Below are 12,268 nucleotides of genomic sequence, written 5' to 3' on the forward strand. Positions count from 1 at the left end.
GACCCCCAGGAACCTCTGGCTGCTCTTCCTCCTCCTCACTCACAGACTTAATCATCTCCACTAGATCCTTGTCAGTTAAGGGATCCGAATGTGCATCCAGCAGCTCATCCAAGTCATCGCGGTCATATCCATGAAAACTTCTCCCAGCATCCGGGCTAGCCTGCCTTATCCACTGCCAAGTTGCTTATATCCTCTGGGGTGTTGTTCACGGAGTCCTCTGCTGCAGCTGGTCAGCAGAGGCAGCTTCTCCGTGGAGAATGACACTCTTCAGATGATACCTCTTCTGGAACTTCTCAAACCAACCCTTGCTCGCCACAAAATCCGTGAACGTTGCAGAAGAGGGTCCTGGTTGAGGTTTGTCTGCTGTAAAGTGCTGATAGAGCTGCCTCGCTTTCTCCCGGATGACCCACGAATCCAAAGGAATGTTTGTCTTGTGGCTGCCGCTGATCCAAACAGCTAGAGCAGACTCCATTTTCACTGTGAACTTATTATGACTTGTCACGACACACTTTGCTTCCTTGTTGAAAGAGACAGTAGCCATTGCACGGACGTTCTTTTCATCTTTAGGGATGGAGTGAACGGTAGACTCATTCAAGTCGTAATGGTGGGCAACCTCCACGATTTTCTTACCATCTTTGATCATATCCAAGAGTTTCACCTTCTCCTGGATGGTAAGCATCTTCCTCCGGAGCTTAGTTTTATTATCAGAAGGCTTAGAAGAAGTAGCATGTTTAGGAGCTATCGTGGGGCTCAGATAAAAGTTCTCTGAAATCGCAACACTTACAAGAGCAAAGATGCTTCCGATGCATAGACATGGAGAAGCAGGTACAAGAGAAACAAAGTTGCATGAGGCTGAGCCAATCAATGGCCAGGATAGGAAGAGGCCAGGATAGCCAATCAGTGAACAGCATGCTCTGATTGGCTTGGTGTCACCACACCTGATTTTTGGGAAAAAGTTATTGCTCACAACAAGGAGTGGTAGAGTGGTTGCACCTGGTGTTGAAGGATTCCTGGGGTGCTGGAATATGTAGGCCTGCAGTCCATACATACAGCAATTTTAATTGTAATACAGGGTTGTATAATTGACTCAGACAACTGAGCACATGCTATATCATTTTCACTGTCTCAATCAACTTTTTAATGAATATATTTGAAAAAACCACGATAGAGTGAAGCCGAGAAAATCAAAGCGCAAAGTGGCGAGGAATGACTGTATACATAGGGTTTAGTAATATCCACAGTTACAGGCATCCACTGGGGATCTCGGAATGTATCCCCTGCATATAAGGGGTGACTACTGTATATACATTAGTTTCCTATTACTGCTATAAAAAAGTTACCATAAACTTAGTGGTTTAAAATACACAAATTGCCCTGGCCGGTTTGGCTCAGCGGTTAGAGCGTCGGCCTGCTGTCCGGAGAGACCCGGGTTCGGTTCCCGCTAAGGGCATGTACCTCGGTTGCAGTTTGTCCCCAGCCCTGGTTGGTCGTGTGGGTGGCAGCCACTCGATGTGTCCCTTTCACTTCGATGTTTCTCTCTCTCTCTCCCTCCTGCTCTATCTGAACAAAGAATGAAAAAGTGTCCTCGAGTGAGGATAAAAATAAATAAATAAAAAAAAATAAAATAAAATACACAAATTTATTGTCTTACAGTTCTGGAGGTCGTAAATAATAAAATGTGTCTGTAGCGCCATATTCCTTCTGGAGGCTCTATGGAATAATCAGTTTCCTTTGCCTTTTTCAACTTCCAGAGGCCACCTGCACGCCTTAGCTTGTGACCCCTTCCTCATACCACTCTGACCTCTGCTTCCATCATCACATTGCCTTCTCTGTCTCTGCCCTTCCTACCTCCCTCTTATAAGGACACTGTGATTACATTGGGCTTACTGTCCCAGCACATCATTATGTGATAATATGCAGAGTATTGCCAACTGTGAAAACTCACCCAAACTTCAGTATCCAGAGTTTCATTAGGGTTTCATTACACAGGCATGATTGATTAAATCATTGACCATGTGACACAATCTCCAACTCCCTGGTCCTCCCTGTAAGTTGATCTAATATCACTCAATTCAAAAGACAAACTCTCTAATCACATAATTGGTCTTTCTGGAGTGGTCAGCTTTTGTCCTGAGTCATCTTCTTAGTTTAAACTGTCTAAGGTCCCACTGTTAGTCACCTATCAGTGAACATAACAAATAACAAAGACACTCCTGTCATTTGGGAAATGCCAAGGTTTTAGAGGTTAGTTCCCAGGAACTAGAACAAAGATCAATTTTTTTTATTACACAGGCTGTCAACTAGAACACCTTCACATGGCCATTTCATGTTACCTGTGCTTCCTACTAACACAGTAGTGTGTTTCCAAGGGTAAATGACCTGAAAGAGAGAGAACAGGGTAGAAACTATAATGATTTTTATTTACCTAGCCTTGGAAATAATGTGGTGTCACTTTAATAACATTCTATTTGTTGAGGAAGTTCCAAAGATTTTCCCAAAATCAATGAGAGAAGATCCAAGAATGGCAAAGTTTGGAAGAGAAGAGGTGGAAAAGAAAATATCATAAAGGCATTTTTCAAAAAATAAATCTGACATAGTCACCAAGTTTAAAGCCCTCCTAGAGGCTTTCAAAATCTTTGACAGGTCTCACACTATGCACTTCTCTTTTCTGATATCTAAGTGCCTCTTTGCACCTTGCTTCCAATCCAGTTAAGGGAGTCCTTCCCATCTCAGGGATTCTGTGCATAGCTTTTCCCCACTGAAAAGTCATCTTCTAACACAAATCCAGCACCCCTCTTTTTTTCCCAACGATATCCCTGTTATGACATCTATGAACCAATAGTCAGAAATACTTAGATAAACTGGCTTTACAGAACAGAGAATATATTGCCTCAAGAAACTGAACACTCCAGAGGAGGATTTGACTACAGGCATGGATTTGACTCATTATCCTTGCTGCTAGCAATCATAGAGGAACAGGGTGTTTTTATTCTAATGAATATCAAACGATTCCTGGAATTTACTCTCATTGGTCCACTTAGGTCATGTGTCCAACCTTGCACCAGATTCTAAAGTCAGAAGAAGAAATTATACTGAGAGAGAGGAAGGGATAGTCCCCTCCAAAGACATGCATTACTGTTACCAGAATATAGGGGAAATAGGGTCCAATTTCCAGAGTCAGGGATTTTTCCTTGATAGAGTGGTGGAATGTTGAAGCCAGAAGGGACTGTAAAAATTATTTGGTTCAACACATTCATTTTACATATGTGGAAATTTGAAATTCAAAAAGATAGAATGATTTGCCAAAATTGCACACAGTGGTGTAGCATCAGAACCAAGACTAAAACCCTGTATTTTGACTCCCTTTGTATAGCCTAATGTTTTAATAGATATCAAGATTATATTTTAAACTTCAGTTTTGTTATTGCAAAAATTAGAATTACAAGGGCTTCAAATTCTATCCACTCACTTGCCCTATTAATTTGACAAGTGACTAATCCTCTCTCAGTCTCCATATCACATCTGCAAAACAGTAATAACAGCTACTTTGAAGGGATATTGTCAGGATTATATTAGATACTGTAGAAATAAAAATACTAGCAAACAAGAAGTGCTCAATAAATTGTAGCTATTATTTGCATCCCTTGCCATGTTTAATAGGCTTTGACACATATTTCATACTTGCGAGTTGACTAACAATTCTTTTCATAGGCGGGGGTTAAGATTTATATCATCTGGCGGTGGTTTTCAACCTTCCTAAAGCCACGACCCTTTAATACAGTTCCTCATGTTGTGGTGACCTGCAACCATAAAATTATTTTTGTTGCTACTTCATAACTGTTATTTTGCTACTGTTATGTCTTAGGCAACCCCTGTGAAAGGGTCATTCGACCCCCAAAGAGGTCTCAACCCATAGGTTGAGAACCGCAGGGAGTATTTTATTGATAAGTCCATGAAAGTTGTGGCCCTTAATAGACTTCAAACAAATATTTAAAAACCTAGAAGGATCTAGCTAATTCAAATTAGATGGAATTACAAGGAGAATTACATGGGATTTTGAACACCCTTTTTTAACATAGCCTTTGGGAATCCAAGCGTAGGATAGCAGAAATGTTATGTGTTGTCAGTTCCATGTGTTTCTGTATTTTAGTTTTTGCTTTCAAATTCAAGCAGGACTGACATGTACTGATGAGTTTAGTGATGACAGTCTAAATAGTCTGACTCTGCCTTTAAGCCAGTGTTTATGGGTACATAACCCAGATGTCATACACATCATTCACCAGGCCATACAAATCATTGGTATTTTATATCAAGTCAAATTTTTCTGTTAGCATCGCATGTTTCAAGTACTCACAGTGTTCCTTTTAATCTATGCTTTCGTTGTGATGGACAACACTAAAGAGTTTTGTAAGTCTTGCCTACTTTGACAAAGGTCATTACTTTTACTCACCCCCAAGGGATGTACATATGGTTCTTTAAAAGTACAGATGCACATATTTTATTAAATATTTCTTTCAAGAACTTATAGTTGCTATAAAATTTAATTTGAACATCAAATTATTCCTAACAGATATTTTGAATAGAAGTGATAGCACATATAGAAGCATCTGGTAAACAGGAGATTTGTAAAATATTACAGCAGCTATTTTGCATCCCTCTCTATGTTTAATGGTGTTTGACGCACAGTAGGTTCTTAATGAGTACTTGGTTCTGAATGATGAATTGTTCTTTCCAGTAGTAGGTGCTTATGATTTACACAATCTAGATAGGCTGAATTTGGCACCATAGGCAGAAATTTTTGTTTGGCTCATCAATGTAGAAACTATAGATTCTAGAGTTATAATACAATAGACATATAATTTTTATTATAAAATATTTCTTGGGTTATCTATAATGTACTAGTTAAAAGATTAAACATAAAATAGGTCACGATCCTTTGCCAAAGGCCTATTCTAGGTTTACTTTGAAAACCACCAATATATGACCATTAAATTGAAGAAAATCCAGTAGCAAATAAAAAGACTGAATATATATGAAGTGTATGTTTCTTTCAAATATTCATGAGCAAGACTGAACCTAAGCATGGTTGTGGGAGAAGTAGAATTCATCTTTGATGTTATTGAGGTCTTTACTAAATCCTTTCTTAAATTTCTTTGACCCTATCTAATCAATGCATGTCAAGGCAACTTGCTTACCGAATACTAAAACTTGACTCTAAAAGATCTAAAGACTTTCACATTAAGATGTAAATATCTGCCTTAGGTAAGAACATCTAAGCTATCACCCTTGACTTCCGGTCAAGATGGCGGGTAGGTAAACACGGTATCGCGTCCTCCCACAACCACATCAAAGTTACAACTAAACTATAGAACCACCGTCATTCAAAACCACCTGAAATCAAGCTGAATGGAAGTCCTACAACTACAGAATTAAAGCAGCAGCCACATCCAGACTAGTAGGAGGGGCGGCGGCAAGACGGGCTGGTCCCACACCCACGTGTGGCAGATAAAAATCAGGAGGACACCTCGACTGGGAAGGTCCTCCCTGAGGACTGAGGGGTCCCTGTCCCACACCAGGTGCCCCACTCAGGGCTCCAGTGCCAGGAAGAGAATCCCCATAACTTCTGGATGGAAAAACCAGCAGGAACTGAGGCTCAGGGGGGCTGAGGCGGCTGGAGCCCTGGGCAGCTCCTTAAAGGGCCGGCACACGGACTTATCGGACTCACTCCTTCTAAGCTTGGAGGGGAGGCAGCTCGTGGGGCACCAGAGACATACAGGGAAGAACTGAGCTGTTTGGCACTGGAGTGAGGGCTGGAGACGGGGCTTTCTCCAGGACAAACGTGCTGTCGGAGGCCTTTGTCCCTTTGGTGAGCCCAGCCCTGGGACAGCAGACAGTCACCATATCTGGAACTCCAGCAACCTGGCTCACACTGGTAGCCCCGCCCTGGTGATTCCATGAGGCCCCACCCCGCCCAACTTTCAAGCCCACCCAAGCTGTTGTCAGTTGCTTAACCATAGGATTGGCCTGTCTTGGATCCTGCTTCAGGTTTTCCTAAATTCTCTCAAACAAGCAGCATCTGGTCTCAGCGAGCCTCATACTTCTCGTTAAGTAATACATAGAAACAAACACAGGGAGGCAGCCAAAATGAGGAGACAAAGAAACAGGTCCCAAATGAAAGAACAGAACAAAACCCTAGGAAAAGAACTAAGTGCAATGGAGATAAGAAACCTAACAGATGCTGAGTTCTAAATACTGTTTATAAGGATGCTCAATGAACTTAGTGAGGGCCTCAAGAGCATAAAAAAGGACCAGTCAGAAATGATGGATGCACAGTCAGAAATGAAGGAGGCATTAACTGAAATAAAGAATAATTTACACAGATTCAATAGTAGGGTACGTAAATCCAAGAAGCAGACCATTGATTTAAAATATAAGAAAGCCCAATCAGAACAGCAAAAAGAAAAAAGAATCCAAAAAAATGAGGATAGTGTGAGGAGCCTCTGGGACAATGTCAAGCGTGCCAACATTCGCATCTTGGGGGTGCCAGAAGGAGAAGAGAGAGAACAAGAAATTGAAAACCTCTTTGAAACAATAATGGCAGAAAACTTTCCTAACTTGGTGAAGGAAACAGACATACAAGTCCAGGAAGCACAGAGAGTCCCAAACAACATGAACCCCAAGAGGCCCACACCAAGACACATCATTATCAAAATGCAAAAGGTTCAAGACAAAGAGAGAATCTTAAAAGCAGCCAGAGAAAGGCAGCTAGTTACCTACAAAGGAGTTCCCATAAGGCTGTCAGCTGATTTCTCAAAAGAAACTTTGCAGGCCAGAGGGTGGCAAGAAATATTCAGAGTGATGAAAAGCAAGAACCTACAACCAAGATTACTCTATCCTGCAAAGCTGTCATTTAGAATCGATGGCCTTATAAAGACTTTCCCAGACATGAAAAAGTTAAAGGAGTTCATCACCACCAAACCATTATTATATGAAATGATGAAGGGTCTTTTTGAAGAAAAAGATAAAAAATATGAACAAAGAAAATGGCAGTGAATACATATCTATCGACAATTGAATCTACAAACAAAATGAACAGGCAGAACAGAAACATTCTCATAGATACAGAGAACATTTTGTTGGTTGCCAGATGGGAGAGGGGTTGGGGGAATGGGTGAAAAAGGTGAGGGGATTAAGAAGTACAAATTCATTGCTAGACTGACAAACCTCAAAGGGAAAGAGGTTGGGGGGGTGGGAAGAAATAAACCAAAGAACTTATATGCATAACCAATGGACACAGACAATGGTGTGGGAAAGGGTGGGAGGGGGGTGGGAGTGAGGAGGAGGGGGTTAATGGAGGGAAAATGAGGAACATCTGTAATATATTCAATAATAAAGATTAAAAACAAGAAAAAGAAAAAAAAGAAACTATCATCCTCACTAGATACACAAGATTTTAATTTTCAGCCTTCAGGTGTGTGTTGGGAGAGTAGTGACCAGTAAAGGAGAGAGTAATGAGGATCTTAGAGCACATTTTTATGGCACTAAGTATTCACCTACAGTGAACCACTTAAATGACTACTAATAACTGGCCTTTCCCATAAAGTACTCCTTGCTAGGTTTTACTAAACTTACCAAGGAAGGTTACTTGATGAGTCATTGGCAAAATTATCTAAGTATAGTTCCCAGATAATGAAAACACAAGCCCCAGTAACAAGAGATCTCTGAAAGATCACATTCCTACTATGAAAATGTAATCACTCTGTCATTTAAAGCTGAAAACCAATTTTGCTTCCCATGTAAAGATTTATGAAACTGACATGAAAGGATTTTTCTACTTCCACTTTTGCTTTCCTATAATCTCTTCTCCATACTGCAGCAAGAGTAAAACATAAATCAGATCATGTCACTCCCCTGCATAAGAACCTCCAGAGGTTTTTCATAACACTTAAAATCAAAATCCTTACTGCAGCCAACAGGCACCCTGCCTACATAACACTCTCCTTCCTTCATTATTCCCCAGACATCCCAAAGTTCTGTCTGTTCCTTGATATGCCATTCTTACTTCCACCCCAGGGTCTTTGTTCTTACCTTCCATTCTTCCCCTACACCCAGCCTCATCTCACACTTATAGTGACTTGCCTGCTCTCTACCATAGGCTATTGTGTTTTTAGTCTGATGATAACCTGAGTTTTTCCCACTACCTGATGCTTTTCTAAAAAGAGGCCTTTGCTATATTTGTACCCATGGCAGGATAATAGGCTCTACAATGACTGTGGGATGGGGGTCAATGGGTATTAGATTTTGTCTTGCTAAGTGGGATTTTTAAGGAGTGTGTCAAAAGGAAAGGAGAGTGTGCTAAAAGGGATGAGAGAAGTTTTGCTTGAGTGGAGAGAGCAGGAGAATGAAGGAGGTGACAACTGGAAGCAAAACTCTAGGAAAAGTGATGATTTAACATGAAACTTGAGAAATACTTTTTCTGTGTAATGTGCAGTATAACTCCTCTGCCATCTCACCAACACATCTTCAGTTAAAGATACCATTGTTGGATTTTTGAAATATATCCTTTGAAGATGGCGGTGGGCAGGGCCAGAGGGGGGTGAGTGTGTGAGAGAGTGAGCTAGTGTGTGTGAGAATGTGAGTGGATGTGAAGGTGGATGACCAAACTTGTGCAGTGCAAAGAGGCGGAGCAGAAGGTTCCTGAGCTGTGGACTGAGCAGCCGGCTACCGCGGTAAGTGGCTCCTCAGGGCGCATCTCCCTGCACCATGGGGAAGTTTCACCATTTTGGAAGATCCCAGGTCTTCCCTGGGAGGAGGCTGTGGGAGCGGTTAGGGCCCAGCAACCTGAGCCCACCAGTGCACCTGGCACCATCGGACCAGTGGACACTCTGTGTCAACACAGACCAGTGCGCATTAATGGAGCTCCCAAGGTGTCGGTCCCCAAAGCCACAGACAGCCTGGAGCCCAGCATCATCCCCCATAGTAGCAGCCCAATCAGAGTCAAAATATCCCCCTAGCAACAGAGGCTGGGGAGCAGACATCCATCCCCAGGCAACAGAAGCACAGACCAGCAGCTGAGACCCATCCCCAAAAACTACAGCAAAAGCTGAGCAGGAGTTGAGTCCCACAGGGCAGCAGCACTCCCCAGCCGCCAGCGGCAGGACCTGGGGCTCCACAGAGGCCTGTGCAGTCCAGTAGCTCACAGGAACGGTGGGAAGCCCGAGCCCCAGAGAGACTGGTGTGATCCAGCTGCCCGCCGGTGGAAACTGCAGGGTGCGGGGGGCATCAGAGAGGCCTGTGCAACCCAGTAGGGACTGTGCAATCCAGTTACCCGAGGGACCTGCAAGGTGCTAAAGAACCAGAGAGGCCTGCACGACCCAGCAGGGACTATGCCATCCAATTACCCACGGGACCTGTGGAGTGCTGAAGCACCAGAGGGACCTGTGGAGTGCTGAAGCACCAGAGAGGCCTGTGAAACCCAGCAGGGACTGTGCAATCTAGTTACCCATGGGATCTACAGGGTGCGGGGGTACCAGAGAGGCCTGTGTGGCCCAGCTGCACACAAGATAGGCATAGAGGATGTGAAAATGGAGGTGAAGTGAAAAGAAACTACACAGACGATCTCCCAGAACAAAATGGGAATTATAACTAAAATAAAGACAAATCCTCAGAAAAAAGCAACAGAAAAGCAGCAGGACAGGATCATATAACCAGGGACAATGGTAGGATCTGGGGAGGTGCAAAGGGGTGGCAGGCTGGGAGCCCAGGGACAGCAGCAGTCTTAGCTGTGAGCAATGCCCTTGAGGAATAAAGACCAAGACCACTCCACAGTGCAGAGAGCCTGGACAGAGCTCTAAAATAGCCACAGCCACTCACCTGGGGTCTATGGCAGAGGGAGGGCAGACTGGGCTGGAACTCTGTGGGGACACCCAGGATTAGGAGGGCACTCAGAGTTTTTGCTGAGTTGCTGCCACAAAGAAAGGTAGCCAGTGTGCTCCTTCCTAGAGCTGTGGGTAAATGCAGCAGTCCCCTCCCCCCATCAGAGATTCAACCTTTCTCAGATGAGGCAAAGAAATGCAAATTGAGGTTCATTAACAACCAGCATCTATCCCAACCTCTGGAAATCCTCTTATGCAGAACACCAAAGCTACATTCCAAGGCACTGAGTAACTGAGACTACTAGCCACCAGGAAAAAGTTAGAGGATAACTGAACCTTTCCTGGGCTTGCAAATCTACCCAGGAAATTAAGACTTGACAGTGGTGTTTAACATGGGCCCACCCAGGCTCATCCAAATCCAGTAGAGGAAGCCACAAACAGCAGAATGCCAACACCCACAGGAAAAATTTGGCAGGCCCCAAACCCCACTGAGATAGCCAAAATGGTGAAACAATGAAACAAATCTCAAATAAAAAACAAGAGAACTCTATCGAAAATGAGATCAATGAAATGTAGTTAAGCAATATTACCAGAGGTAGAGTTCAGAGCCATGATCTTGAGGAAGCTCAACAGCATGAATAAGGACATCAGCACCATGAGTAAAGATATAAAAACACTGAACATCAACCAAGTAGAAATGAAGAATGACACAGCAGAAATTAAGAACACATTGGAAGGACTAACCAGCAGATTAGAGGAAGCTGAGGACCAGATCAGTGAATTAGAAAACAGGGTAGAAAAAAATCAGCCAATCAGAAAACCAAAAGGAAAAAACAAAACACAGGAAGACAGCTTAAGAGAACTGTGGGACAACTGGAAACGTAATATCATTCGCATCATAGGAGTCCCAGAAGAGGAAGAAAATGGGCAAGGGTTAGAGAATACATTTGAAGAAATAGTGACAGAAAACTTTCCTAACTTGGTGAAGGAAGACGGCATTCAAGTTCAAGAAGCACAGAGAGCCCCAAGTAAGAAGAACCCAAACAGGCCCACACCAAGACATATAGTAATCAAAATGCCAAAAGTTAAAGACAAAGAGAGAACCCTAAAGTCAGCAAGAGATAAGCAACAGGTTACCTAAAAAGGAAACTCCATACGGCTCTCAGCTGATTTCTCAACAGGAACACTACAGGCCAGAAGGGAGTGGCATGAAGTAATTAAGGTAATGAAAAACAAGGATCTGAATCCAAGATTGCTCTATCAAGCAAGGCTATCATTCAAAATAGAAGGTCAAATAAAGAGCTGTCCAGTCAAAAAAAAAGGCTAAGGGAATATATTAACACCAAACCAGCACTGCAAGATATGCTAAAAGGACAGCTGTAATTAGTAGAAGAAATGGGAAGAAAAATAGAACCACACTAAACAAAAATGGCAATAAATAAGTGCATATCAATTATCACCTTAAATGTGAATGGTTTGAATGCTCTGATAAAAAGACACAGAGTAGCTGACTGGATAAGAAAGCATGACACACATATATGTTGTTTACAAGAGACCCACCTCACAACAAAAGACTCACATAGGTTGAAAGTGAATGAATGGATAAAAATCTTTCAAGCAAACACAAAGAAAAAAAAAAAAAAACTGGGGTAGCAATACTCATGACTGATAAAGTAGATTTCAAAATGAAGGCCATAACTAGAGACAAAGAAGGCCAGTATATAATATTGAAAGGATCTATCCAACAGAAAGATATAACCATGGTACACATATCTGCACCCAATATAGGAGTACCAACATATATTAAAAATCTTCTGGAGGACTTCAAAGTAGAAATCAAGAGCAATACAATCATAGCAGGGGACTTCAACACCCTGCTGACATCACTGGATAGATCATCTAGACAAAAAATTAACAAGGAAACACAGACTCTAAATGAAGCGCTAGATCAAATGGATTTAATATCTATAGAGAATTACACCCCAAAACTGCAGAATTCACATTCTTCTCAAGTGCACATGGGACATTCTCAAAGATAGACCACATGTTAGGGCACAAACTAAGTCTCTACAAGTTCAAGAAGATTGAAATCATATTAAGCATCTTCTCAGATCACAATGACATGAAACTAGAAATCAATTGCAACAAGAAAATGCAAAGACATTTGAAAACATGGAGGATAAATAGCATTTTATTGAACAATGAATGGTTTACCATGGAGATCAAGGAAGAAATTAAAAACTTCCTGAGAACCAATGAAAATGAACATACAACAACACAAAATCTATGGGATGCAGCAAAAGCAGTTCTGAGAGGGAAGCTCATAGCACTACAGGCCTACCTCAAGAAGCAAGAAAAATTTCTAATAGACTATCTAACCTCACACAACTTAA

This window comes from Molossus molossus, unplaced genomic scaffold (genome assembly GCF_014108415.1).
Source record: "Molossus molossus isolate mMolMol1 unplaced genomic scaffold, mMolMol1.p scaffold_m16_p_1, whole genome shotgun sequence".
Classification (NCBI taxonomy): Eukaryota; Metazoa; Chordata; class Mammalia; order Chiroptera; family Molossidae; genus Molossus; species Molossus molossus.